Source organism: Seriola aureovittata, chromosome 3, assembly GCF_021018895.1.
Source record: "Seriola aureovittata isolate HTS-2021-v1 ecotype China chromosome 3, ASM2101889v1, whole genome shotgun sequence".
In the NCBI taxonomy this organism is placed as follows: Eukaryota; Metazoa; Chordata; class Actinopteri; order Carangiformes; family Carangidae; genus Seriola; species Seriola aureovittata.
Window position 1 is genome coordinate 19006878 of NC_079366.1, and position 27898 is coordinate 19034775.

At 36.8% G+C, this 27898-nt stretch overlaps 1 long non-coding RNA gene across 1 annotated transcript in view; it reads right to left on the reverse strand.

The window, feature by feature from the left end:
* Positions 1 to 13721: 13721 nt before the first annotated feature.
* Positions 13722 to 27898, reverse strand: part of LOC130166580 (uncharacterized) — an 87746-nt gene continuing 73569 nt past the window's right edge. Inside the window, exon 3 of the long non-coding RNA XR_008827164.1 lies at positions 13722 to 13789. This is a non-coding gene — a long non-coding RNA (uncharacterized LOC130166580). The remainder of the gene's footprint in view (positions 13790 to 27898) is intronic.

Below are 27898 nucleotides of genomic sequence, written 5' to 3' on the forward strand. Positions count from 1 at the left end.
ATCTGCCAACTGATATAACTGCAGATTCTTGCATGATACTCGTGTCAATACTAAATTTAAACAGTGAAAGAAAGCATTGTTCGTCTTTGAAAAGCATGGAAAAATTACACTCATCTTCAATAGGTAGCATCGCATGGCAACACTGCTTGTAAATTATCACACCAGTGACTGTCATGAAAAGGACAACTCCTACAAAGACACATGAAATAACAGCATGACTGAGTATTTTGGCTGTTACTGTTGTATTAGTAAAGTTGCAATGAAAGAGCCAAGCCAAAACTAAGGTTGACCCTGTTCAATCAGTGTGACCTCTTTCTGCTAAAGTATCAACCTCATCTTATAGCACTTGCCATATGCCACCATCCCAGAGTGATATGAAAGAATGCTGCACCAAACAAATTACAAATGTCATTTTCTCTGAAAACATAGCAAATCACACTACACAATGGCCACTGAGGCAAGAGATGGACACTCAGAACGACTGCTGGTGGGTGTAATATATCTGTCAGAGCGAATAGCGAAGGAGCAGCTTCTGGCTTCTTGAAATCTTTTGATGCAAATCTGGCAGAGATGTGTATACAGTGGTATTATCAAGGCAATGGAAATGTCAAGTTAAAATGTGAAGCACAGACCAATGACAGTGCAGAGGTTATAGTGGGACAACATGGGCGTATACAATGCCTATTTTATGTCATCAAAACTTTACAGAAACATCACAGTGTGATTGAAGTTCTGAGCTGTCTAGACATGCCAACTTATGTTTGTCAGTGCAAACCAGTCATTGATTCTCTCAGAACTTTAGAAGAAGAGTTGAAGTTGAACTACTTGCTGTTTCTCTGAATCTTTGTCATATGGATTCACCAAATTCTTTTCGAAGAAAGGCTGTGGACTTTGCAACTGACTGACAATGGCAACTCTGTGTGACACTAACACACAAACATTCAAGCAAAGGCTAAAGATCTTTAGAAAAGCAAGCAGCTGATGCTCAAAGAATACAAGGACAATAACTTTAAGAATGAAGAACTTTGTTCCGTCAACGTCACGGCTGCTGCTCCATGTATTTCTGAAATGAACTGTTTAGACTGATGCCTTTTTCAAGGAAAATGTTTGTGCCCTTGAACAGTCAGCACAGCTGTTTTAGTGTGGGTGTCAATAAGTGTAGTACTGGTGAATTTTTGAAGTTATTTTGACAGTTACCACATGAATCTGGAATAATATCCCACCCAATAGATATCACCAATATCTCTGCCAAAAGCAAGATTATGGTTAAAATAGAGTATTTCTTACGGCAGGGCAAACACTGTAATTTCTGTAAGATTAACCCATCATAATATCAAAACTTCACTCCTTGACTAACAGCTGAAAACATACGTTGACTGTTGTGCTGTTTTAATACTGCTGGCTCATTGTGCTGCTTTTCACATATTGTAAAGTCAAATCGGTGGGTCTAACATGAGCCTGCTCTTTTTTGGGTTTAGGAACATCTGTAGATGTGCAGCAATCACTTGTTGGGTTCCCAGCATTCTACTCTTGGTCCCAGTGTGGGTTAAGTAATCCACATTCAATCAAAATATATATACTGTATATGTATATACAGTATATATATCCCAAGAGGCTATCGTCTCTGTTAACTCACTAAAACCTACAATATCCTGCAGACATCAAGACTCAAATGTCCCGTAACAGTCTGATGATAACCGCTGATGATAAAACCAAAGAGATGGTCTAAAGCAAATAGGGTGTATTTTGGCAGGCTCTGGTCCCATTAGAAATCTTTCAGTGTTTTTAGACTCTGATTTAAATTTCACTAAACATTTTACCAACATAGAATTAGCCATCTGTCAACATGGAGTATTGCCAAGATGAGATCATTCCTTTCATTCCGGGATGCACAGACCCTTTCTCATGCCTTTGTTTCCAGCCAATTAGATTACTGTAACTTAGATTACTGTAGTCTGAGAAATCAGTTGACTGGCTTCAGCTTGTACCAAACACACCTTTCCCCTAATTTAGCCCCGCTGTGTTGTACTTGCTGCCTTCAGAATCGATTAAAAAACAATTTACTGCTTGATTTTAAAGATATAAGGGGGCCTGGCTTCTTCCTACATTGAGCATCTCTCTCTGTATACTTCAGTATTCATAGCTTGAAGTCTGCTAACCAGTTGTTGCTGACTGTCCCCACGGGCAAACTGAAGACAGAGGGCAGGAGGGCATTTGTTATCAGTGCTCCAAAACTCTGGAGTAGCATTATTTTAGAGATCTGTCAAAAAACTTCACTGCACTCTTTCATATCATTATTAAGGACTTTTTACTTTACTTTTAATTGGCTTATAATTAGTTCTGTGTTTTAAGTATTTTTTATTATCTGAAAGGCAGAGAGCAGAAAACTTCTTTGAAAAGTGATATAAAACATTTAAAAGTTATTATTATTCTTATTATTCCTGGTAGTAGTAGCAGTAGTATTAGCAAAAATCTATCATATTAATTGGGCAAATGATCTCTTTATGGGATGACTGAGGGTTTTTCATTGGGCACTTCCATACTACACACTATTTGTGTGTGTTTGAAACAATCTGATCATACTGTGTAGTTGTGTGTTCTCTATTCTAATGTGCCTATGTGGATGCTTAAGTATTATGTAGCAATTTATGTGGGATACAGTTGGAGCAACTATTCCAATTACAATTAGCTAAACTGCTTCAAGAATTAACTGTGTGAGTGGTGATTAAATGAGAGGTAGCTTAGGTGTCTGCCAAAATCCATGTGGCAGTTTCATAAATGGGTCATATCTGATTAAAATGTGCTGGTTTTGGCTTTTGGCAGCATGAGAAGCTAAAAATTATAATTGGGTAAGGTAGTGTTCAACAACTTTTCATAATTTTCAAAAAAGAAGTAGTGAATTAAAATAAAAATAACTAAAAGACATCTCATATCACCTGTATAGACCATCTGGACTCAGGTCACAGTCAAGGCTAAGCACTAATCTTTTTAGTCGTATTCAAGAACTGATACACCATGAACACAAATATGTAAAAATGGTTCTATAAAAAAAAAAAAAAAAAAAAAACTCAGGTCATACCATTGTTAAAAGAGTGATTTCCTCTGAACACTAAAGGAAGATAAAGATGACTGTGGTGGAGAAGAGTGCATGATAGGCTTAAGACATGAACTCCTGTTATATGAGGGGATGGGGGGCGGGAGTAGAAAGATAACAAATCACTACCATTTCACAGCATCAAAAGGCTACACAACTCCAAGTTAAGCTGTAAAAGAGTATCATTTAAATGACAGGAAGTTGGCCCAGGCCCAGGCCTACTTAAAACGACAATCCCACAATGGAGAGGTAAGAGGTCAAAATCGAAATCACTTGTACTGTTGAATTGTCCTTCAGCAAAGCATCGAACCCCCTGGCTACACAATGATTGGAGTCCTTCTGGTAAAAAACATCAGCTACAGTAAATGTCTTGCTTGTAAATGAATTCTCATGCTTCTCTCTGCATCGTCCTTTGCAAAAAGAATTTCGACATTCAGATGGGTTATTCTGTGATGGATAATAAAGCGCAGCAGAAACAAGCAGAGGAGCTGTCTTGAAGAACAGTTTCAATGAAATGTTGCAGAAATTTGGTTTTACAAATCAATAACAGCCAATTTAACATTTCCCTCTTCCTGCCTTTAACTGCTCTGGCCATCCATTTTCTGAAAACCACAAGATGTCCCTTTGCTGATACACTCTAGTAACTCAAGTGAATTTCCAATTTGGCTAAACTGGCTCTGGTGGGGTAATAATACTGGCAGAAGAAAATAAAGAAAGCTCTCACTCGAAATCTGAGTGTTGTAGAGTCTGGGGACTTCATGTCTGGAGCAAACAGGAGACAAATAAATAAATCCCAGATTTGACAGCCCAGACAGCCCCTGGTTAGAAGTGGCAGCACATCAGCTACAAGCAAATAGAGGATAATGCATCAAACAGTCATTAATTGGACAATGGAGTCAAGGGAGCACTGGGTCTGACAAAGGTTGAGGACATGGTGTCTTCTTTTGATTTGCTTAATCAGGTCTGTAGACATCCACTACCTCAAAGTTATCAAAGAATGTTCCCTCTCAAACCTGAGAACCACTTTTTGAAATATTAAATTATATAACCTCTTATTCAGCACAAAGTGCAATTGGAGTGGGATATGCTCTCAAAATTACTTTAAACTACGAACTGTGGTTTCATCAAGGGCAAAAATTTGCATTTCAAAAGCTTTTCTTCTACAGGTAGGGCTAAACGATTTATAAATACCTAAATGCAATTTTTCACAATAATAATGTGACTTAAATTATGTTTATTTTCTATAAATTAAATTATAGGTATGTATTTATGATCTACATAATATTAAACAAGATGTGTGTGTACCAAAGAATATTACAAACCTACAGTATCTTGTCTCTGTCACATCTGGCCATGTTTTATATCTGACCAATGACCTCCAATGATGCTATCAGTTCCACACTTTAGCTGCTTGAGCTAACATTAGCTTCAGAAAGTGACAGCATAGTTGCTTCACAGCCCTTAATCATGGAGCTCTACATTCAGAACTTTTAAGGTGAGCAAGATGATGACGGCACAGGCTTAGAAGTTTAACTGAGAGATTTTAACAACCTGCTTCAACAGCTGTTGTTTGTCGTTTACTCTCCACAACTGCTGTGTTACATAACTACTGTGCAGTTGGCGTGAAGTGATCACCATGGTAAGGGCAGACAAAGACTTGCCACTCTTTTTTTTCTAAATATGATAGAGTTTCTTTCTTCACCAAATCATCTTTGGCCTAGTGTAAATGTACAGACAGTGGCATGAGAGATTTCACCAACTGACAAAATTGACGTTAATTTAAAAAAAAAAGATTTGACTAATTTTTTTTGACTAATTATATCTGATTAATTAAGAATTGCAGCTCTATCAATTTGAAAATTTAAATTTCAATATAAAGCAGATGAAGCGTTTTAAATAAAAAGCATATTTAACCTCCTCTTTATTGTTTTCATTTTCAGTACCAGCAGTAGTAGTAGTTGTCATAGTTGTAGTAGAGGATCGAAGGTTTTAAGGTGCTAATCTTAAATACGGAGTCTAGTAAATGAATAATTTCTGTATATTAACCTTCCACCTTCTATTGTGTAGAGAATGTGCCCTGTGGCCAAGAATTGATTTTTTCTTTTGTGTGTGTTCGCGAGTGTGTGTTGGACAGACACGATTAATCACACTTTGAAAATAATTTGCTTGGGATTCCATAGGATAAATTTGTAATTTTCATGAGCTTAGGCATACTTAGTAGGACCCGAAACTCTATCAATTTCTCCAGCCATCCATGCATTCAATTAGGAAGAATCCTCTGCAAAGCCAGGTAGGCTTTTCAATCAGTGTACGCCTCTCTTAAAAGGCATGCAGGAAACCTTGTAATCGACAAATAATTGGTGACAACTCACCCGTGTACTTATGCACCGTGACGTCTAATGTATATTCTATGGAAATCTTCACCTCATATGTATATTTTGTTGGTAGATACAGTATAATGCAATAGATGTGAGAGAAACACATTTGGTTTTGAGTTATTCATGGAAACTATTCAAATAGTATAAATGGTGCACAAGGTAAACGCTTTCACCCAAACATTCCCTTGAATGGAATGCAGCAAAAACTTTATTTAATGTAGTTGATAGGCTCTGCGATGCTGTCTCTGCTTTTCCATTTAGCATCCTTTTCACATATGCTGGCTGCTGAAATTCTGTGTTACTGCAAATAATGTGATTTTTTTTCTTAAAATATACTTAAGTCATTACATTTTGGGTGAGAGAATACAGTTGTGAGAGTTAAGGTTATAGCACTTTAGAATTGGTTTCAAAGATTTTAAGATTTTACTGCTTGTTTTAAAGCCTTGAATGGTCTGTTTCCTCCTTACATCTGTGATTCGCTAATCCCGTATATGAGCCTGAATGCTGCCTGAGATCCTCCAGCATGTCTTTACAAACAGTTCCAAAATCTCAGCTTCTCACTGAAGGTGACTGGTTCCATAGCATGTGGACCCCCCTGCTTGTTCTTTGCAGTTGGTATTTGTTGTAACTACTTGCTTTGTAACTTTGTTTATGAAAGATGCTTTATAAATAAAGGTATTATTATTACTACATTATTACTTGCTGTATATCCTTTGTTAATATCTTAAAAATGGAACCTCTGCAATCGGTGTTTTCTATTTTTTTATTTTTTTATTGTGATGTTTGACAGTGAGAACCTTCAAGCTTAACAAGCTTAACTTAATTGACACAATTCCCCAGCTTAGTTCATGTCTGAAGAGTTCACCTATTTACATGGAAATTGTAGTTTTCTTTTCCTGCTATATATAAGTTTCCATACAAATCGCAAAAGTCTATCGTGAGAAGCCTGCCAACATTTCCAGAAAGCTCCAGCATGCTGCTGCTTTGAATACTCAGCTCTTTTGATTCAGTCTTTCAAAAGATTTTTTTATGATAAAACTTATGCTAACTAAAGACTCTTTCTTTACCACAAATTCTGTCGGTTCATTATTATATATAAGCAAACTCGTGTGTGTGTGTGTGTGTGTGTGTGTGTGTGTGTGTGTGTGTGTGTGTGTGTGTGTGTGTGTGTGTTTGTGTGTGTGTGTTATGTCTGGAGATTAGTGTTCATTTCAGCATGCTCCTGAAGTTTTCTAATAAGATGACAAGCATGTACATTTACTGAGGACAAACTGAAATACACCCTACTATTACATATGGTTTTATGGTGGGCTTTGCCATAAATAACTTACAGCAACAGTAGAACACTGCATATGAATGTCTGTATATTTGGTCCATGTATTTTTTTTCATTATGAATCCAGATTAGATTTAAAATCACACACCAGCAAGACTGTATAAATATATTCACATGATTTTGAATTATAACCACATCGAGGTATATCTTTCACCAACCATTTAAAAGTATATCCCTACTCATCTTTTAATGGCAATATATCAAAATCCAACTCTTTTGTCAAATTATTATTTATCAGATGGAAAAGGAAAGAAAGAAAAACTACAGTTATTGGCAGAGCAGACCATAAAACACTTCATTAAGTGGCTTCATCAAACATTCACATGTTGCTCAAAAGCTGTGTAAACACTGCAAATAGTTGTAGTATAGTGTGATAAAAAAAAAAAGAATAAATAAACCTGAGAAAATTTAAACTGGTGTAACAAAGTCACAGCATCTGTAAACAAACCTGCTCCTGATGTCACCTGGTTTCCTAGGTTTAAGTCAGAAGAGAGGTACAACATATAGAATAGCTCTCCTGTTTTTCCATTACCAAATGGATCGTCATTAAGTCCCTCACACATAACGATAGTCACAATACAATAAATGACCAGGGTGTCGAAAAGAGTGCGCAGAGAAACAGGGGCAATAAAACAAAAAGATGGGAAATGAGCACGGAACAAAATCCAAGCATTTTGAGCCTGAAAACAGAAGACCACTTGACAAGCTGACATACAGCTGATAAAATCAGTGTCTGAGATTAGTCCATGTCTGAATCTATTTATGGATTTTTAACACATTTCAAGTTGACAAGTTTCCAACATGGTCTTAAAAAAAAAAAAAAAAGGGACAATTATTTTTTGCCGCAACAGTGCACCTGAAATTAATTTGCACATTGCTCAGTTTCAGAGATCCAACATGACCGCACTGAACAGCTATGGGAAAACATGCCATGTTTTTATCACAACAGCAAAGACAGATGAGTTGGCAAATTTTAAATTAAATCTGTATTCTGCAAGCCTGGAGAAACTTCACTCCTTTCAAATTATGCGCACTGTATTTTTTTTTTATGTAAACAAACATTGGGTTTAGATAATGTGCCCCCACCCTCCCACCTTCCCTACCCCCGAGAGAGTCATAATTTGTCAAGGTGAGGAGCTTTTCACAAGCTTGATGAAGAGCTCCATTAATTGTTGAGTTTTGTGGAAGGGTAGGAAAAGGGGAGTTGGAGCAGAGAATACAACCGAAGGAGGAAGAAAAATAATTGTTGGAAACAGTTTTCATTTCATCAGGCCCTGGAGCCCAAGGAGACAGGGCCACAGTGATGAGAGGTGGGAGGGAGGACGAGGGAGGAGAGGGAAAAGGGGGTGGGGGGTCAGTTTAGGAATTAATTGCAGCGGGAAAATTATTACTGGGCTGAGAGGGGAAGGAAGAGATGAGACGTGAGCAAGGCTCAGGATGGAGCTGGAGAAATGTAGACTCTGGGGCTTTTCTCTGAGGAAACAGTTTGTGCAAACATTTCTTAAGATACTAATAACAAATGAAAACAAGACCAAACAATTTGTACTGTTGTACAAATTTTGGTTATACTAATATAGGTCTTCTTCACATGAATGGTGCTTGTTTTAGCATCAAGAGGCCATGACCATTAGGTAGTGTTATTAACACTTCATGTACTGAATCAGAGCTAAAGACTAACTCAGCACTAGACTTCACAAGAAGGAAAAATACAGCTGCACTGGCCTTATGGAATTGAAAGTCATAAGGTATAAGATTAAATCTGTAATCATATAAAGGCCCTGTTTTCACCAGGCATTAACATGTAACATGTGATGTGTATCTGAATATAGATGTATCTGAACCACAGGCATTTGCATTTACACCTGGTACTTATTATTACTGTTTTAAAACAGACTATAAAAACTGTGAACCTAGACTTCAACATTTCTTATCCAGGATATCAGAGACACAACATGACCAGTCACTACTTCCCACACTGTGGAAAAGGCATATTATCACCTCCCGTTGGCACAGAAAGCCGGATTATTAGTCTGGGGGTAAGGTATTTTGTAATGCTCATTCTATTCCTCCATTATAGGAATAATGGAGGAAAAAAGATAGAGGAGCAAAAACAATAGAGGATGATATAGAAGCCTCTAAGTGGTTCTCGAAACTTTGGGCTTGTTCTCAGTTTCAATCAAACATGAAAAAAGTTGACAAGAGCACTTCTTGTGGTTCGTGACTCAATGCCGGCCTAGTCTGAAGGAGAAATTCAATTACACACAGCCACCATCATCTTGGCCTTCATTTAACTGTCATCGTTCAGTTTTCACGGGGGAAGTTCAAACATTTCACCCCTGCTGATTGATGGCAGGTAGTTGGACGACTGGAATTGCTGTTCTCACCTCAGTTGTAAGACAAGCCACCTCAGCAGATAGTAATTGCTCTGTGCTCTAAGGTTCATCAAAGCATTAAGTTATTGGCTTGATTAAAGTTATTAGTCACATAGAGGGGAAACGGAGCTGAGAGGACCCCTTTCCATTTTTAGAGTGTGAATAAAGACTGAGAGGACATCACTGAGCTCAACGTCAAATGTGAGTTCACATATAAGTGAGAACATGAGGGCTGCTAGTAGAAATCTCGCTGTTCCTTTCATGATTAGCTAATGTTAGCATTTAATAAGAAAAATGACTCAAAGAAGCAAACCCTAACCTATTAAGCAGTTATGTACCTCCTGGTGAGAAGCTGTCAATACACTTACTTTTGGGAAAGGAGTTTTTCAACCCCAAATGCTTAAGCTTTAAATTTATTTGTGTGGGCAAAACAAAATAAAGACAACAAAAATATGCCTCTGTGAGCATAAGATTCAGCTTATTTACCTGCTGTATAAAGATAAAGGCTGTTGGTTTGGTGTGGCTTTACATCAGAGACACATGAACTGGCATGAATTCTTGCATAAAAACACACGAATTCATGCATGTGATGATTTTTGTTTCATTATCAGAAATATACAAGAATTAACAGTATTTCATGCATCCATAAATGCAAAAACACTACATTATTCAACGCAGGAGCTACATTTTCTTCCATTATCGGTATGACTGAGTTATTAAAGGTTGAGTTCACCCAAACTCAACTGTCTCACTCATAGGAAAAAAGCAAAGTGGGAGCATGAGATGACCTTCTATGCAGAGACAAAGAGCTGGGGTTCATACTGAATAGAAAATAGTTGTCTTGATTCACCCCAAAGTACAGGGGCTTTATTGTTGTGTTTTCTTAATTTAATTGTCAAATGCTTTGAGCACAACAAATACGATACATCTCAATCCTGCCAAATCAAACACAGCATGGCTGGTGGTGATCATTTTTTACTCTTTAAGCATGTTCATGCAAACCGTGTAACGGATCATAATTGAACTGATAGAACAGAAAGTACCCCAAAGCACAATTACAAGTATCAGAAGATGAATTCAGCAAATCCTCCATACTGCACCAATTTTTCATGAATTGATTTGTTTTAACTGTATATGAGTAACTGCATAATCATGAGAACTGATCATTAGCATAACTGACTCCCGAAATTGCTATATTGTAGGCTACCCATTAATCTCCGTCTACAGGCAAATGTACATTTACAAATCTTTCAACTAGGAGTAAAAATACTTTCACAGAGTACAGCTGGAAGTCTTTCTGTCTGTAGAAACAAACAATTGAATATTTAGAAATGTCAGAGGTGATTTTATGAGATCCAAAGAATAAAAGGAATGAGAAATTATTTCTATAGCTGTCAACACAGTGTAATCACAAGGCTGTACCATGACAGGAATAAAAAGCAAAGGTATGACATTGAGTCAGATGGCAACAAATGTTTTGTTGAAGTAAAAATATCCATGATTCAAATGGGAGGTGGTCGTAGGGATGTCACAGTCAGAGAGATGGATGATGGGATTCACTAAATATACTTTCCATTATACTCTAGATGATGTAACACGGCGAATGTGTTGAAACTGGAGGACGTTCACCTCAGTGACTTGCATAAAATGCAAGGCAGCCGTTTGAGTATTTAAAGACAATTTAAAGGCCCAACACTAATGGTGAGATACATCTACAGTAGTAACTAAACTGTGAATAGTGGGTTTATGGTTTTTTCTCATATACTTAGTACAGTATTAGTGCACTGACTGTGTTTTATATAGTAGTGTACGGCTTTTATTGATATTGTTTCACCAACTCAGCTTGTACATCCTTGAAAAAAATTCTCCAAACAAAGGGGATGAAATCTGTAACACACTACAGTCCTACTATTGATCAGGCATTTGCTACATGCCTGTGTGAAAGGGCTTAGTCATCACCCGATTTCACCAGTTTACTGCCCTCGTACTGTCATAGTCTTCTGTGTCAGGAATGCACACATCGTCATCATCATCATCATCATCCTTCTTTGCTTCATCAAGGTAAACTGTTGACCGGAAAAATTTAAATGTACATTAAGTCTAATTATTGGGACAAGGAGCATCTTAGTCTGAATGCTCAGAAAAATGCTTCTATATTGTGACTGTCCTGATTTAAGCAGCATGTCTGCTCACACTGTTCACAGTGGTGAATAAGAAGTGAGACTCCATAATACCGCAGTGGGTGACTTTCCTGGAGAGAGTTATTGTCAAAGAAATAAGAGAAAAAAGGAGAAAAGAAGAAAAAAGCTGATATTCAAACAGCTTTAAAATTATGGAAAGATTTCTTGAATCATGGGTTGACAAACACACCTCCTACAATAACATTACAATAACTTTTTCGTAAAAGCATTAGTGTGGCTTTGGTTACCTTGGATACAAAGGTTGAAAAGGTTTTGTCCCGAGAAGCACAAGGACACGTTTTATTGTTATTGATGAGAATATTAATCAAACGTCAAAAAGTTAATAAAGGCCAATAAATTAATTGATTTATCATTCTGGGTTGGCTGTTAGATGGAGAACTCTGTGTATAGGACTCTGACATTGTCCCTTTCATTTCAAAACAAGTGCAGCAGCTAAATTGATGGGTGATTAAAGCGGGACAAGATTGATGGTTTCACATCAGCATAGCTGACCGTGACCATGTAAGGAAAGTTTATAAGCTTAAGAGCTTTTTTCTAGATATATCACTTACTTTTTTTGCATCATCGTCCCCTTTAAGAGCTACTTATGCTAAAGATTCAGCCTTAACCTTGTTGCTCTGCAACACCCTGTCACCAATTTTGAGATACTAGCATCCAGCATCTAAAATACCAGACCACCAAAAGACTAGATGTGCCAAATCCCTGCTGATTACATTTTTAAACCATGTAACTCATTTCACTGCACACTGCATTTTGCTAGGACTCTAACCCACAGGTCAGAAAAATTATAATACACATGATGCAATTACTGAACCTGGAAAGTAATAGCACTATAACCCTCTAAATATATAATGTATTCAAACAACATTTTACACAAATCTATCTATCTAATTCTATGTACCTTGGATTTTGCAGTCCGAACCAATATATCAATCAGATTCCAATAATTAAAAGACTACAGTTTTGTTAGAGTGGAGTTTCTTTCTTCATAAACAATATTTGGATGGGTAAAGATAACAGCCAGCTTTCATTTTGCCCTGACATGAAGTTGTTCACGGACCACAGTAAATTACAGTAAGGAAAGGATCTGTATTTGATCAGCTTTATTTTAGCTGATACGGAAACATTACAATGGGCACAGATCGATCTTGATACCGAGCCTGAGAATCAGCCTCGGTCATATCTAGTATTAGCACAGCAGGCTGTGCTCTGTTGTCCAGTAGAGGACTAGAAAAAGGAAGTGATCTTCTGCGTTCCCTGTTCTCTTTATTAGCACAGAATAGAGGCAGCTAGCAAGCTTTGCTAAAGATGAACAGTAATCATGACACTGAAGAAGTGTGAAAAAAGAGGGGAAAAAAATCATGGATAAAGCTTTGCTAAATACAGCTGCCTTACAGTAACATTACCACCACAACAACTCTAAAGTCATCTGTTAGTTTGTCACTCAAGTGAGACAAGAAATTCACAATGTCAAAAAACTTCACCTGTACAACATGATAAATCAGGGGTTTGTTCTCATTAATTGAATTTTTGTTCACCCCTAACCAACACACACTAGGTATCACAGCAACAATTTTAATTTGAAAACAAATGAGTCCCCTGCTTGCAAATCATTACTTTAGATTTACTTTGATCCCTGAGAGTTCTCCTCTCTCTCCATATCCCCCATTCGCTCCATGTGTTCACTGTAAACTCTGGCAAAAAAGCGATTATATTGTCAACAGTGCTGCTGAATACTTCATTTCCCACCTATCAATCCTCTCCTGTGGTGCCACAGAGCAATATTGTCCTGTTTACATTCCAACCAATATCACTGAGCAAAATGTGCCAACCTCACAGTCTTATCCTCTGAAAATAGACATATCCTGTTGCAAATGCATGAAGGATATGTCACTAATATATTCCTACATCCATTTAATCTCTATCAGTGTTCTGAAAATCACAATATAACACACTGCATTAATGCTTACAACAAAAGGAAAGCCCTTTGCCTACTTCCTATAGGTAATTAGTCAACCTCCATGGAAAGTATTCCTGTTTTAATAAACGTCACACTTCCAATTATTCAGGAAAAGGTCTTTTAAAAGGATCTTTTAATTTCATCGTCACGTCTATGCTTGTCAACACCTCCCAGACGAGCACACCTTTGTTAATTACCAGAGAAAATTCAGCACCACTCTGGAGGGATGATGGATCACAATATGCATCCTTCAAGGCAATTATTACTTTGTAGCACATGTAATTAAGTAGGGAAATATAATGTAGCGAATTAATTATGATTAATGGAGCTAATTTGAATGGACAGATTAAGTGCAGTGTTTTAATGCTCTCATATTTTACCTTTTTTATGAACACCATCTCAGTCTGAACGTCCTCGCTGCCTCTCACCACACATCACTCTCTGGAGACCTGAAGGGTGACAGGAGAGAGATGGTGTAGATGACAACCCTGTGAGGAGTTTAATTTAATACTCACATTGTCCGGATATTTCAAAAGTACAAATCCCACATTGTCAGAGTCTGGACAAACAATGATACGTTGCACGAAATCATTAGTGCACGGTGTGAAGTGTGCCAAAAATACTCACTGCATTAAACGTCGGACATGTATTACATCTAAAAAGGTAGAAGATTTTTTCATAGACACTTTTTAATACTGCTGTTTTTGCTGGATCACAATTTTTAATCACCGCTACTGTTACTGGTTTGTTTAAAAATAAGAAACAAAAACTGAGCAGCATCATGATGTAACACAAAGCTACTGATGCTGCCTAATCAAATGGCTGATGAAAAAACTCAGTGAAATGAAATATCATCATTGTGAGTTACTGTCTTAAAAATCTTAAATTTCCTCATTTCAAACTCTGAGGATAATAATTTGCAAAGACAGTGACAACAACAACAGTGATAATAAACCGAGGGAAAAACAACTTTAAACAACTTAGAAAGTAGATCAATCTAAACATTTGTTACAAAATAAAACGCATATACCTTTATATAGATGGGGGAGAGGTTCCTATGGAGATCTGATAACAGATTCAAAGTAAAAGCAAACCTCTAGAGGTGAGCAGAAGCTTAAAAGCCTTAGTTGATGCTGCTGTGCTGCAGAGAAAGACTGCAGAGTTTGGGTATAAAACTACACAGCTGCTTCAGTGAGTAGTGAGTTTTCAAGGTTCTTTGGAACTGAAACATTAACTATATAGTTACATTTTAGTCCTTAAACAGGCTTTTAAACAAGCACTAGAATCTTACCAGAGCCTGACAGATACTGGATTTTACAAGAGTTAACAAATCTGACAATGATGAAACATAACATGAATATTTATTAACAATCACTGAAATTTGGTCACTAAAGAACTGTGACCATGTACTATACTGGGCATTTAGCAATTGAAAAGTTACCTTTGACAAATATGTCAACTACCACGTTTTTGGCATTTAAGTGTTGTATTTTCTTGTCAGCTCACATAATTACTATACAGCATACATACAACATACACATAGATTAAATGGTATATTCCAACACGAGTAAGTCTGTGATAAGATGAAATCGGCCAGTAATATTGGTCAGGCAGTAGATCTTTCAAACTATCCCAAAACCAACTGGAAGCCGGTAAAAGACTTGTCCTTGCTCCAGTTCAAACTTTGGGGGCAGAGTTCTGCATGAGCTCTATAGACCTTCTTGGAGGACTTGAGAGAAAACTATGGAAAGTGCTTGACCCTATTTGGAATAGTTCAGGCTTGTAAACACTTGCAAGCTAAATAATAAAGCTACTTCTAGTTGTGTTATGTTTTTAGATGGGAGAGTAGGATCCATCAAACATAGGAAGGCAAAGAAATACCTTTTAAATTGGGCTTCATCTGCTCAAACACTTACTCAGTAATGTCGTTGTGTTGCCAAGCTCTTCGAGCCAAAGACATGCATCAATGGTTGTCATTAATAATATTGAAAAATTGACATGTAAACAAACATGTCCATCAATTATGTTCTTGCAAAGCAGTGACAGATATTGAGTCGTTGGGCTTCAGCTGAATGGCTCACAATGCCTGTCAGACTAGTAACTTTTTGCCAAGAAGAAAATTAACATACAACAAATACGATTAACATACCTCATTCTTATGATGTTGTCTGATACATACATTTATACACACATATATTACAGATATATATATATATATACACACACACACATACACTTTTTCTAGATATGATGATAGAAATTAAGCATGTAGTCCGCTATATGTCCCTCTGTTTGATTGAAATTAATTAATATGCAAAATGTGAGATGAATCGTCAGACTGGTGACAGAGTTTTATTTGTATGCAACTGTTTGCGTAATGCCTGGTGGCATGGTGACAAAGGTCAAACACTGTCTGGAAGACAATGGTCTTTACTTCAGTATTTCTTTTTCAGTCTTGACTGTTACTCAGCTCTCCCGCAGTCTTTCACACAAAGCAGAAAAAAAGTCATATAGCCGGTTTGAAAAATTACTACTCCCTACCAGCCACGACACGTTGCAACCATGTGCCTGTGTGCCCGGCTGCAGGACTGCCATTGTCAAGCTGTGCGTCTATGCTGCAACCTGTCTGACACTCCTCTCGTTAGTTTGCAAATGCCCTGTCCTACAAATGACAGGCAGACACATGGGGGTGTGAATTAGAATTCACCTCTAATCACTCTCTAATTCACCCCCTGTCACTCTGGAGGCTCGCTCACAGCACTCTTTCTGCCACATAAGCACTTTGTAGGTGAATGCTGATGTGAGGACTTCAGGCACAAGACCCCTCCACATACACACAGACACACACACGCACACAGACACAGACACAGACAGACACACACACGCACGCACGCACACAGCTGGAACTATAGACTGCAGCCCAATAGTCACTTCAATGGAGTAAACTAATAGACTAACTATATCCACAGTCCCCGCAGTGACCCACTGCAAAAAAAAAAACTATAAACCTGTATGTGTGTGATTTATCATATATATTTTTTTACATATTAGTCTAGTTTGTTCTCCTGTGAAACACAAAACAAACTATTGAGTTTCAAAATATCTTTCTCTACAAACATTTATTTCTATGTTCCCCTCCAAATCCTACACTCACTTGTGCAGTGACATTTTTCAAACCAGGAAGTGGTTCTGCATTGAAAGCAATTTCAGCACCGATTTCAACAGTGTGTTCTATATTTAGTGCACTGTGGTTCTTAGAGCTGAGGCAAAGCTAGCATGTATTCTCCACTGAGCAAAGTCGCTATGCTAAAGCATTAGCCTCGTCTGTGGTAATTTAAATACTGGGCACAAAGGTGAAATTGCTCTCTGTCTTATCAACATTAATTTGGGTGAAGAGCTTTTTACCCAAAAGCTTTGCGTATTTGTTTAAGCCTGAAAGAGTTCATTACTGAAATTAAACATACAATATCTAAATCATTATGCAGGACTTCAACAGGTGACCCACAAGAATGTGTTTGTTTGCTACATTAACGTACATAACAGTGATTAGTACATTAATAATTGCAGTACTGGTAATAATATTGGCAAACAATTTTCAGGCAATTATGCTGAACTCAAAAACAAATAAAGTCATAGAAAATGAATGGAGTAGAAGTGCTGCATATATATGTAATGTTTAAAACAACCGTGATTGTTTTTGTATTACAAAATGCACTTACAAAAACAGCTTGAGAGGTCAGCTCACCTGGATTATTAATTTGTCATTTAGGCCCTTTTAAAACAAAAATGTAAAATGAAAAATAAAAAAAAAGATCTCTGATTCTAAAGTGCAGATTCTAAAGCTCAAGGTTTTTCTTTCTGTTTTATATCATTGTAAATTAAATATCTTTGGATTTTGGAATTCAGTGGGACAAAATAAGAAATTTGAGCATGTCACTTTGATCTCTGATAAAACCTCACTATTTTCAAAAATATTACAGAACAAAAGATTAATAATCAAAAGAAATAACCAATCAAATAATGAAAAAAAACAATTAGATGCAGCCAGACTGGAGTAACCAGTCAATAAATTGTTTTTGGAAAAGTGAGGTTCTTCTTTTTGTTTTGTTTTTTTATTTTGGTGAACCAACCCTTTTATGCAGAGTTTGACTACAAATATAAATCTCAAACTATACTTGTAAAACTATAGACATAAAAATGTTTCCTAAAATGTAAAAAAAAAAATGTACAAAAGACCTAAATAATTTACCAGATTCATAAACTTAACTATGTAAGAAGATAACAAGGTTCTCATAACAGCTTGTGGTTGTCAGACTATGATAGGAAAACAGTAAATAGATGGAGCAGGGTGTGATGAGGAAAAATGCTTATGAGAATTGCAAACTATTAACAAGGGAGCTGTAGTGGTGTGTGTGTGTGTGTGTGTGTGTGTGTGTGTGTGTGTGTGTGTGTGTGTGTGTGTGTGTGTGTGTGTGTGTGTGTTTGAGAGAGAGACATTTACAGAAACACACAGATGGGTGTAGGCAGGTTGCTATAACTGTAAGTTATTAGTCAGCAAGGATTGAGACTGAACTCAATAATTTGTCACCTTGAGATGCTAAACAGTGAGGTAAACACAGAGCCAGGATGTGCCCTAGCTGGCATCATCACTAAGATTAGAGTACATTATTGGCTTAGAGGGACGCCGCTATAATTACAATGCAAAATGACAGTTACATATACCATGAGCCCGAAAGGAGCACATAGATTGAGCGGAGATCCTTCCTCCAAGGGCAGAGCAAAGGTTTTATTGCATAGCTTATTCAAATGATTCATATTTAGCATTTCAAGTACAAACCTTCCTTTTTTCTTCACCTCTGTATCCAACTTGTATCACACAGTGCGTGGGAATAAGTCATGGCATCTATTGAGTACAAAAAGTTGCATTTATCTTTTCAAATGAGCTTTTCTGTGCATTTTAATAAGCAGACATAACCAGGCACTAGCTACCATGGCAACAATGATCATTTTAAATGTTTCTTTTTCTAAAATAATTTGCCAATCAATCAAATAACAGGGGGACTTAAATAAACTCAATCACATATAAAGCAGCACACAGATCTTTTTAGAGCGTTTGCCTTGCTGTGCTGCTAACAGTCAGGTTTTGCACCTGCTGGCAAGTACTAAACATGAGGCTAGAAGCATGGGCCAAAAACGCTGTTTACTGATTAATACAACTAAAGCAATCTGTGTATTTTCAACACTTGCATGGTTGTTACACTTTGGCTTGATGTGCCACACCAAGTCAATTGGCAGTGCTGTGCTTATTGTTAGTTGTGATCAGGAGACTGAATGGAGCAAGGTAATTTAGCAGTGTCAACTACCTCAGGGGACTGTCGTAACATTGGTGGTAACAGTTCGAAATTCCCTCTACTGTGAAAAATTGTGTGATGCCTGTGTCAATGTCAATACATTCAATGGTTAAAAAAATTAAGTCGACAGTCATTGTGAGAGTAACCCCTTGAGTTTGACTAAAGGTGTGCAGAAGGAATGTTTAGTGAGGAAATTATTCTCTGTATGTATGTATCTGTTGTTAAATACTGGGTCAGAGTCCATACAGAAAACATACATTGCATAATTATTCCAGACAGTGAAGGGTGATAAGCTGTGGAATTTATTAGTGACAACAAAAGAGTATTAAGAAATGTGTGAATACAAAGTAAGATATAAGACCTGTCTGAACGACCATGCATATGTCCATATCAATTAAATGCTCACATAGCAGCAGACAAGAAAATACCATCGCCGACAGATATTTCATCTCTGAAACAGATAAAACATGAGTTGCTGATAACACAAGACCTCACGTCCACTAAGCTTTCGTTTGTGAATGAAAATTGCTGACGGGGGTGCAGGAAATGCAAGGATAAGGTACTTCAGAGAAGTGGGGAAAAAAAACAGGTGGGCTTTATCCCTAAAAAAAACATCTCAACTATCTAAAGGGCAAAATGCAGCATGTTACTAAAACCATAAAATATTCTAGCCACAAACACAGAAGAAAAACCCTCTGAAAAAGGATGTTGGGCACCAAAGTCAGTTACATGTAGCTGCATCTCTCTCCCTCCCTATTGTAATGAAAATAACAAACAAGAAAACAAAAGCAAAAAAAACTGTCTCTGGGTGAAAAAGGCCAACAGACATTACACAACCTTAGAAAGGAAATAGATCCAGCCAAGCAGACAGACTGGTCAAAGGGCACTGTGGATGCTCTTGATAAGCAAGGCTACTTATGATGAAAAAGTTTCAAAATTCAAGCACCTGGAGATATTTGATCTGATGTAGTGATTCACTGTTTAATTCATAAAACCGTATAGCTAATTTGTATGTGTATGTATCGTTCTGAGAACTCAAATTTATAAGTGAGTATTGAATTACAATAAGATTAAATATAGTTGCTAGAATACTAACATTGTAGCTCTTCAAGGGCAACAATCAATTGTTTTAATATTGGAGAAAACTTGCAATTTTCAAAACCCATGAGCCCTGATTTAAAATGAATTATTAACAATAACTTAGCACGATGTAAAACCAGTTTACTGAAAGTGTTATTGGTGACCATCAAATTTCTCCACCTTCAAAGACAACTGCCGTCGGCAAGTTTAGTCAGCTGCAACTAATTAATGTAAGATCTGTGAGCTTGCCAAAATACAAAATGAAACTCTGTTGTCTGGTTAAAACGAAATGCCTGGGTGTGCACTATTTATGTTCAGTCAAAGCCATTATCCTCCATTAACAAACACTTCTCTGTATTATTTTGATGTTTGTGTTTATGTCTTTGAAAAAGACATACAGAGCATGTAAATGATAAGGGAGACCACACCACACAAGTTTCAAACAGGTAGGGAGTTAATCATGGAGAAGTGTGAATACCACGACTGAGCTGGTCGATAGTGAACAATAGTCAGAATCTTTTAGGCTCATCATAGCTAGTGTTGCTTTCGTCAACGAAAATTATGACTAAATATCTTCGTCAACGAACCTTTATCACGTGACGAAAACGAGACGAGACGCAACGTAAATGCTGGTCATGTGACGATAACTATAATTAAATATATAATGCAATATTGTTGACGAATAAAAACGAGACTAAATGTGGTTTACAAAATAAAAACTCTTCATTTCACAAACTTCATTTTCGTTGACTAAAACGAGACGAGACGAAATGTTATAACGTCATTTCAACTTGTTTAGTCGAGTTATCATTATTTTGCAGTATTTCTGTTTCCTGTGTGTCACTTCATCAGGTTGCACTGCGCCGACGCATGTGACATCACTGCCTCAATCCCCACTCGCGGGCGGCATTTAGAAGTTGCAGCTGCGGTTGAACGACAATTTCAGAAACATAACACGACAGAGAAAAGGACCGATGGCCGGCAGCCAGTCGGGGTTCTTCTTTGGAAGAAAAAGACGAAAAGACATTTGGACACACTTTCATTACATAGAGGTGAAAAAAAACAGAATGTGTTGTGGGTTTGGCTAAAAGAAAATTTTGGTTTTGTCTATACTACTATGTACTTATACTATACTGGGTTAAATAGAATTGCATTACTAGAAAGAGACTAAAATTGAATTTTCATTGACTAAAACTAGACTAAAATAGTCATGGATGATTCTGACTAAAATAAGACTAAAATGCTCAGACTTTTAGTCGACTAAAACTTGACTAGACTAAAAAGAGTATGAACGTGACTAAAACTAATAAAAACTAAAATGACAGCTTGACACAAAGACTAGACTAAAACTAAAATTAAAACAGGCCGCAAAAAACAACACTAATCATAGCTCTGAGCCATGATTCCCAATATTCAGCGTTGTTACCAGTCTGTGAAGCTTCTCTAAACTGAAGCAGCTAAAATTCACAGTTGACAACAATATCATTCAGTTAAATATTAAAGTTTTTCATATGTGCCTTAACAGCAGTTTATGGTTATTACCATAATTGCAAGATTATGCAGCATTTTTCTAATAAAAAAAAAGTCCTTGACAAAATTAACTACTTTTTTCAGGTTTTCTTGATATAAAACTATGCTCGTGATCATGCTTTATACAAACATACTTTCTTTACAACTATGCATACCAGCAGAACTGCCCTGGAGTTTAGTTAATGGGAAATAATTGTAATTTAAATTGCAAAGTTGGTTGGAGAAATAGGAACTTGATACGAGTTCTACATATGCATAAACATATTATTGCTTAGCAAAATGAACAAAATATTGTGTTTCTCTGCCAGAAGGAAATTAGGAGACAATGACTCTATTCTCTTGTTTGTTATGTATGATTACTGCAGATTTTCACAAAACCAGGGGGAATAATACATCTCCCTGCTGCACTGCAGAGAGACCTACATAGTTCCTTTGTACATGAGTTATGTGCACTGACTGAGACGTCACTGATCGGATTTTGGCAAAGTAATGAATCCCAGCCAGCTGCAGCATTTCAGATCTCATCAACAGATATTTACTTCTCAAATCAAGGTGACATATTGAATGCTGATTGGCCACTAGAGGTATCATTTGGGTGTGATGCCCCATTTACTGTTGCCTGGTGGATTCCTGGAAGCAGTTAATTGAACATTCTTTCAAATAGCAGTAGCCCTGAGTATTTTGCTGCTTAATGACATTCAATTTACTCTGGTTGGATGTTTAAGGGCCATGGTTTGTTATTCATTGTTTGTTCTATTATATATGCATATACCACACACATGTACATATGATGCCATTGTAAGAAAGCTTTCAGTTCTTTACTGACACATTTTTTTTTTTTTTTTTTTTTTTTTTTTTTTTAATATAGTGTTTATATGCTGACCCAAGAGACTACAAAAATCTGGAATCGCCATAACAATTTTGATTGCCTGCTCATCAAACAGAACACAAAGGTTGCTTTTTGCGTATGATTTGAAACGACAGGGCACAAAAAAGAATGAAATGTAGCGGGTAAATGATAGTGTTAGACACTCTTGACCGTCTTTATATCAGGAGAAAGAGGTGGTAAATTATTCCCTCAGAAGCAGAGTACGCCGTAACAAAAAGAAGAGGAGAAAGTTAATTGGCTGTCTCCTGGCCAACTGGGATCTCTGTTCACTTTAACATGCAAAAGAACCACTAATTATAGGAGACAATGCATTGCTATCTCCTGGCTCTCTGCATACTTTGCAGGTCAGACAATCAGATGCTCTCTGTAAAATCACAGCAGAGCACATCATGGAGGAGAGGCTGTAATTAGCCTTCACTCTCCAATGACATGAAAGCCTGGGTGTTTGAAAACATGCTGACTGATACTATTAAACAGAAAGATAGTAACCGTGTCTTCTAAAAATTACATTCATATACAATTAATCTGCAAAGCAAAGTTTTTTTTTTTCTTCAGAAAATGTGATGCTACTTTGAATATGTTTTGGATATGCCAATCTATTGTTCAGTTGGTCCAGAGTGAAATGTGTAAACATCTTAACAGTTGGCCACGAAATTTTGTACAGACATTCATGGTCCACAGAGGATGACACCCGGTGACTTTGGTGATTCCGTGACTTTTCCTCTAGTGCCACTGTGGGGTTGACATTTGTGGTTTTGAATGAAAGGTCTCAATAACTACTGGATGGATTGCCATGAAATCTGGTACAGACATTAATTTCCTCAAGATGAATTGCAGACACTTTAATAATCCCTGAACTTTGCATATAGCTTCATACTTTGGTGTTTGACTAAATATAAAACAAAAATATTATTCCTATCAGCTGTACATTGTGTTCTTACTTTTGTTTCCAAGATAATGAGGACGCACAAAATTGACAAACTGTGTGACTCAAACACAGAATGCTAATACTTAATTAGAAATGGTGCAGTTCTTTAACTATTTTTTGCACAATTTGTTCATTTACAGTGGGGTCCAAAAGTCTGAGACCACTTCCACTGTATTGAATCATATTTTGATCTGTTATGGATTTCTGCACGAGGTGGTTGTAACTAATGTTTACAATAAATAAGTCAAGTATATTTAACAAGTATAACTTCTTGCCTAATTCAAAATGAACTACTATCACTGCACATTCCTGTAGCATTTTATGGATGCATTACATTAAACCTACATAAAAAAAATCATGAACAAGAGTAAACAAAACCTATGACTCATGCAAGCAGATGTTTTAATCACAGTTGTGGAATAAAGTTTGAGGTTTAAAACTGAATCGCCCAAAGTGAAAAGTGGACAAATATCAGGATTATAGGTCTGTGAGCCTGAAAGTAAAAGAAAGAAAAACAGCCAAGGTCATAGAGGGCTGCGGCTGGGTGAGAGTTTTTGTTTACTTTACCTGTTTCCAGAATAAATTTAATATTTATGAAAAAGTAAGCACCAAGTTAAGAGCTGTCCTGGCATAGCTCACCCTGCTGCAGACAAACCACTGTTTCCAAGGTCAAGAATGCATGTGCATCATTTTTTTTGTATAAATAATACCTAACATGCGCTGATATGCATTCTCACATTAACAAATAGTATCAACTAAAAAGGTAATTAGTCACAACTTCATCACAACATTCAAGAATAAAACTTTTATCTCTGAGTTTTTGGAAGTAATGGATGATTGTCTACATTTGATAATTAGCTGTAGAAGAGTTAGTGCCATTTCATCTTCACCAAAGTTTGGAAGAGGAAACTTCACAGAGAAAGGTCACAGTTTTGCTCTTGACCTCTGTTAATCACAGACTTCCTAATGATCAGAACTGAAACAAAGTCCGTTTGAAGACACTGAAGCATGACTTTTATTACTGGTGCTGTGCTTAGACAATTATGTGGTAGAGTTTTCTCTTAATCTTGATGAATCTTTTCGCAAAAACAGTACAATACAACAGAAAAATGGTGTTTATGATTCCATGAAGAGTCACTTGTGGGTCTACAGAGATGGTTAAAAAGACAGATCGATTTGGTAAATAGTTATTTCCAATGTGTGGCTGAACTTCTCTGATGTTGAATTCACTTTTGAATTCCTGGTATTTGTCCATTTGTCCAAGGTTCACTCTATGGAAGACATGTTATGTAACTAACTTTAGCTGTAAATGTGAATCGAATTTGATGTATAATTATGTGTAATTCCTAAACTGATATGATATTCACTTTGATACCCCCAGTCTGGGGAGAATGTGTGCCCACACACACACACACACACACACATTTTATCATTATTATTATTTTATTTTGAGTACTATCTGATGTAACATTACACAATGCAAATGTATTTCAACAAAAGAGTGACTACATAAAGTAAATGGGTAATGAAAAATTGTAATAGGAAATTAATTTCAAATTAGATTTATATCAAAAGAAAATCCCAATCCCAAGGACTTTAAATTCTTTACCAATCATTTGAGAAAATTGTTTAAGCAAAAACCAAACCATGCATCTATGAAACTAATATCATCATGTAATTATGACCCTTTTCATACAAACACAATAATGTGGCGTCGCAGCTGACACTGAACTAACTTCCCAGTTCAATTCAGCTTTCCAGACTAAAGAAAGACAGTAAGAGAGAGAGACAGAGAAAGCACACTTAAGACAAAGCAAAAAAAAAAAAAAGAAAAATCTATATTCTTTACCTTTTCATCCTAACAGGAAATAAAACAATAAATGTAACGTCAAACGTCAATCAAACTGTGACTTTCAAATGTCACTGCCAATTGAATTTCACAAAGACATCAAAATGTTTCATTCATTCATTCGTACATACATGTCTCACCACCACCCACAATTTATTATCTTGCAGCTGTGAATAGCTCCTCGATTTCCTTTGTGCATTGCATTGGGGAGTTTGACACATTTCTAATGTGAAGATAATACTCAAAACCTGCTTAGTATTAATGTGTAGTAAGGAAACCAAACATGGGTTGAAAACTTTGATTAGTGTGTCATACATATGTCTCTTAGTTTCCTGGATCGCCACATATTATGCATTGAAAGATTTTATATTGACAACAGAACTCAGTTGAGGGTGGAAACCAACACAATTTGGCTCAATTTCCAGACGGGAACATAATCTTGCAGGTCAGAGTGGTTATCCCCAACTGCAAGGGTGTAACTGAAATGCATATCATAACCACACAGCATGGCAAGCCTGCCTACCCCCACCCAGAGAAAAGAGCCATGCATGTAGGGTTGTGCACCCTTAAAGTGTAAGTGCTTTGTCTCATTTATTTTAACGGTTGGGCTTTTAATTCCTCAGCTCCACCCAGTAATTGCGTTCGGACTCTGTGTGAAGCCAGTCTGACCTCTGGCCCCTCACATCACTTGCTCAGTAGAAAGTGTAGCATGAGTTGGCACCTAGATCTGGGCCCCTAATGCAAGCTCAGCCTGAGTAAAATTACAGTCTTCAGCCACCTGAGTCTGCTTCAAATGTCAGCAATTCACTGGCTCATGGAAAGGGAGGAGGGGTGGGTGCAGAGTTAAATGTCAAGTAACGCTTTTTAAACTAATTGCCTTCAGTGTCTTTGGAGAAGCCACTGTGGGCTGGTGCTGATTAGAAAAGGCACCTTCATGAATCTGACCACCTGATGAGCAGATGGGTATTGTTTCACTCATGCAAAAATCTGGTGGTTTAACAAGAATGTAGTTGTGCAGGACTTACCATGGTGCTCATTTTGTGTTACAGCACATTTAGTTAAATAGCTGCCTGGTTTTGTTGCACACGATTTTAGTAATATTCACTTGTTTCCACCATAGGGCTTAAATCGTTTGTGTCATCCCGTCTGTAGTGCACAATGTCATCCTGACCTCATTAGTAATGTATTTGCATGAAAATCAAATTCAATGCTTTCCATCTGAAACAGCATGTATATAAGAGGGAGTTAATTGTGTAGACTCAAACTATTTTCAGCCATGTTTTGATGGACACTTTTGAGTATTATATACAATGCCCATGTTCATCCTGATGAAGGAACATATCATCGAGGGGAATGACATGGCTTATTTATGTGTTTTTGGACAACGAAGGAGGTGAATGGGAGAATATAATTATATCAGGCTTTAGCTACACAGACAGTACTAATGGGATCAATACAGTTGTTTTTGCGCTTTTAATTAAAATAATAAATACAAAAACAAAATGGAAAATTTCACCAGACACATCACCATTAAACCTCTAAAAACTAAGCAGCAACATTTTCATATGAATTTGAAAATATTAATAATACTGTTGATAATCTGGACATTACTTTTGTGCGGTAGAATGTCAAAAAGTATTCTTTTAATTAAAAACATCTTTCAGAATAATTAGAGTGTGTAATATACAATGTGTGTCTTCTACTAATAAGAAATTTTGTTATCATGTCAGCTTTCCCATTGCATATTTGGAAAGATACCAATTAAAATATTTTATGAAATTCCTTTGTCAAACTTGCTCAGGTGGGTTTCATTTTTATTTATTTGAATCACAGAGGCAATCAAATTAAATTTGCTTCGAAAAAGCTTCTAAACTTATAATAAAATTTGGTGTTTCCTTTATAGTGTTCTCATTTCTTTTTTTTGGATAATCAATCTATGGATTAGTCTCATCTCAGGGAAATTATGAAATGTGTCCTTATCAGGGTAATAAGAATGTGCTATAGGACAGGACAGAAAGAGCTAACATTAGACAGAGGGCACAACAAAGCTGGCAAAAAAGGAGTCCAGGACAATACAGGACACAGGACACATGCAATGTAAGAGCAACATAGTTCAGCGTGAAGAAGCACATTAAGACAATATTTGGTTATATGAGACATTTCTGGCAGTATTTCAGTGTTGGTCATGTTGGAAACAGAATTGAAAAATATTTTGACACTGTGTGATTTCACCCATAACCGTCCATCCCTGGTCTAGATGTGTTCTGATCCGTCAGAATAATAATCATCCACCACAGTTTCAATGTCAGTTCTGTCCATTTGTAGTTTTACAGTTTTGATTACTTGTCTATTCTCTTACAGAATTGCAGGACTGTTGTAATATGTAGCACACAGACAGGGCAGAGAGGCAGGCCCTCCTCACATTTCTTATCTGCTCTGTCTTTTACCCATTTTCTTTTTTTTCTTTTTTTTCTATAAATAAGATTTTGAGATTTAATCTGAGGGGCTGTCTATAGTTGCCTTGTTCACAGGGCTATACCCATCTTTGGATCATCACTTTGCAACCTGTGAGGGCTGTTCATGATAAGCCCGTAGGGATTCAACTGCATTATCAGATGAAAATATTTTGTGTTTGGCTCGACATCTTACTATCAGACTATTCCTTGAACAACCAAGGCCTCTCTCAATTTACCTAGAATGGGTCACTTTTGTTTGTAAATGTTATTCTCAATTCTTTTATTAAGCAATTTTGGTTTGTTAAATGTTTGTAGGGCTAAAGTTACCACTCGATTAAAACAACAACAGACACTGAACTGGAACTTCATCAGCCCGAGGCCAGCTGATAGTAAGCAACCTCACCCACACATCCACAGCTCCACAGAACAAGGACTCCCAGCACAAAACAGAACTGCTATAATAAAGGGCAAATAC